This window comes from Elephantulus edwardii, unplaced genomic scaffold, assembly GCF_000299155.1.
Source record: "Elephantulus edwardii isolate Elephantulus edwardi_28Jun2011 unplaced genomic scaffold, EleEdw1.0 scaffold00032, whole genome shotgun sequence".
NCBI classification, from domain to species: Eukaryota; Metazoa; Chordata; class Mammalia; order Macroscelidea; family Macroscelididae; genus Elephantulus; species Elephantulus edwardii.
The window spans coordinates 9,923,525-9,927,351 of record NW_006399782.1 but is presented as its reverse complement, the minus strand read 5'-3'; positions in this window follow the sequence as shown (position 1 = coordinate 9,927,351).

Sequence of the window (3,827 nt, the reverse complement as noted above, 5' to 3'; positions counted from 1 at the left end):
TTCATTAAAATTAATAAAATTTAATAAAAAAAATAAAGTCCTATTCATCTATTTTATCCTCATGTGATTGTAGATTTTTCAGGATGCTTGGAAGACTGTTTATGTTATGGATTAGGACTTCCAGAGTTCTTCCAAGCTTTTCTTTAATGAAGTTTATAGTCCTTGGTTTTAGTCCTAGCTCCATGATCCACTTTGAGATGTTTTTTGTGTATAGAGTGAGGTGTGGTTCTTGTGTGGGTTTTCTCAAGATAGTTTTCCAATTTTGTTGTCACCACTTGTTTTAAAGGCTGTTGTTTCCCCATTTAACTGATTTCATCTCCTTGTCAAAAGGAAGTTGGGCTGATTTCTGCATTTTCAGTTCTATTCCATTGATCTATGTGTCTGTCATAGTACCAGTACCATGCTGTTTGACCATCATGGCACTATAGAAGGATTTGAAATCAGGGAGTGAGATGCCTCCAACTTTCTTTCTCTTTTTAAGGAGTGCTTTGCTTATTCAGGGTCTCTTTCCATTCCAAATGAAATTGGAGATTGCCTTTTCCATCTAGTCAAATAATGAAATTTGTCTTTGTATTGGGATTGCATTAAACATGTAAATTGCCTGTGGTAGTATTGTCATTTTCATAATACTGAGTCTCCCCATCCATGAGAAAGGGATAGTCTTCCACTTCTCCAGGTCTCTTTTTGTTTCTTGTAGTAATGTTTTGTAATCTTCTCTGAATAGATCCTTTGTGTTTCTGTTTATATTTACTCCCAAGTATCTAATCTTGTGCTTAGCTATTGTGAAGGGTATTGTTTTTCATAGCTCCAGTTCTGTATTCTCTTTGTCACTGCAGAGAAATCCAGCTGATTTTTGTATGTTGATCTTGTATCCTGCCATTTTGCTGAATTGGTCAATTATGTCCAGTAGCTTTCTTTCTGAGTCTTTAGGGTTTTCTAAACATACTATCATATCATCTGTACATAGAGATAATTTTACCTCCTCTTTCCCAATTTGGATACCTCTTATTTTCTTCTCTTGCCTTATTGCTATCACTAAGACTTCTCATATAATATTGAATAGGAGAGGTGATAGTGAACATCCTTGCCTAGAGATAATTTTTAAAGATGTATTTTTGGTGATTAAAGAATCTTAATAATTAAATAATCTTAATAAATCTTAATTTGGCATGTATTTGACATTGCGAAGCTTTCCACCTCAGTATGTGTCAGGTTTTTCTGAATGATGCCTTTTTTGAATTCTATTCCATTTCATTTAATCCTATTGAGTATCAGGTGCTCAGATCCACGTGAACTGTCCTTACTCTTATAGCCTCTCACGTCCCATTGACTACCATGCTCAGAAGGCCTTCTCCCTATGTTAAAATGACAGTTAGAACTCTTTCCACAGTCTGAATAGATGTCACTTCTCAGAGGCTCCTACTCCATATATACATATGTATTTCTCTGTAATCCCTCTCACTCGTTTCCTTCCTTCAGGTTGTGCTGGGCCTTTGCTTCAGTTCCTTATAGCTGTGACCTTTGTTGAGAACTCTATTTCTACCCCAGACAGATGAGTGCTCCTGTGGGAGAAGGATAGACCATCTCTTCTCATGCAATTTACTGCCTCTGAACACCCACTGAAGGGTCAGCTAAGAGTTAATTCTGACTCGACAACACACAAAACCAACCACACCTGGTGGCCTAGTAATGGTAAGGAACTGTGCTGCCAATCCAAAGGCACGCAGTTCAAATCCACCAGCTGCTTTGTAGAGGAAAGATGGGAAGTCTCCTTCTGCGTGACTGGCAACCTCTGAAAACTGAAGGGTTAGCTCTGAGTTGGTTCTAATGCAACAGCACATAACAATACCACAGACATACTGAATTGGAACCTACAGTTCAACAAGACCTCCAGGTGATTCTTATGGAGGAGCTCTGGTGTGGTGGTATGTAATCAGGCTGCGAACCAAAAAGTCAGTCACTCGAATCCAACAGCATTCCTTAAGAGAAAGATGAGAGGACTCCTCCCATAAAGATCTACAGCCTTGGAAACAAAATAGAGGATTGCCATGACTACAAAGAGTCAACCACAGTGAGAGTTTTTGATACCTTGGGGTGTTAGGTGCTTTCAAGCTGCAGCTGGCTCATAGCTGACCCTCCAGCAGGCTGTCAAGAGGCAGGTTAAAAACACGGGTTGAAATTTAAACAGCAAGCAGCCTATAACACAAATAAGCCTTGTACTGGTACAAGCAAGTGCTCTGGTGATCTAGTGTGTAAGATGTGTTACCAACTCACAAGCACATGATTCGTATCCACCAGATGCTCCTCTGGAGAAAGATGGGCAATTGCCTCTCATGCAATTTACAGCCATGAAAACTCATGGAAGGGTCAGTTGGTTCCAATTCGAAAGCACATAACAACAACAACAACACTCATACAACAAGCAAATATAAAGGTCCAACAAGGGAATAAGCTGGCTCTTCAAGAGTTTCTGCGTAGCTAGCTGCCACATATGCCCTCTGATTGCTACCTTTAAGGAATGACTTTGTCTTCATAGGCCTGGTGATTAGTTAGGTTTTTCCAAGTATGAAATTTAAAAATAAACTTCATTGCTGTGGAATCAAAATGCTCAGGGGGACTTTAGAGACTATAAATTGCACAGGAGGAGACTGTCCATCTTTCTCCTCTGGCATAGTTCGTGGAATCGAACTGTCCTCCTGACTTTGTGTCCATCTCACAGCTAATGACTGGCACTTTCTCTATTAAACAATTTTTTGTAAGAAACACCACAACATGTGTGTGTGTGTGTGTGTGTGTGTGTGTATATATATATATCCACATACATAAAATATATATATATTAATATGTCATAAAAGTCACAAGAAAGTTAATAAAACACCCCAGGAAGATTTACAGAAATACCAAGAACAAGGCAGGAATTCATATCTTGTCGTTAAAACGAATGGCCATCATCCTTCATGCCTTACTTTTGCTATTTTAAGAAAGCCTTTTAATTTGCTCTCACATACTTCTGACCACTTATGTGTGCTTCAGCTAACCACAAACTATTATATCTATAACGATATGAAGCACACTCTCAGTCCTGACCTTGGCACACGTCCACAGGAATCTGACTCCTAACTAAAACGTGCCACATTTTCTTCTTTGTAACCCACAACTCCCCACATTTCTTGCCATAAACAATGTTGGGTGTTGGGGGTTTTTTTGTGTGTGATTTTCTGATCACTTTACAATTGGAAAATTATACATAGTAGCAAATGGAAATTTAACAATAAACACTACTGATTTTTTCCGTTTAATATCATTGTTATTATTATTTGCTATATGCAAATTTGAGAAGGAATATAGGATGAAAAGATTAAGACTGGGATTCTCAGTTTTCAAAAGGAAAGGGTTGGGTGGCAAGATCAACAATACCCTGCTCTTTGCTGCATTTGACCCTTTAAAGCATTCTCATTTCTATTATTTAATGTGAAAGCACCATCTGTGAAAGACTGAAAATATATCCTCCAGCTTGATGGATAAAAATACTAAGATTTCAGGAGAGTGTATTTCAGTTCAACCTCTTGCTGAGAATTTGCATTCCCACCCCAGATATGCAGAATCTGAGCCTACATTTTACCAGATCCCCTGGTGATTCTTACAGATATCCAGGAAATTCTCTTGTATACTACAGAGTCTGATTCTATCTAATTGAAATGAAAATGCAAATTCTAAACAAGGAAATAAACTAAAATTAACATGTTTGAAGTCCTTATGGAAATGGAACCATGGCTATTCAAAGCTGTTTCATTACAAATCTAGCCTGTTGTTATGTGCCATCAAGT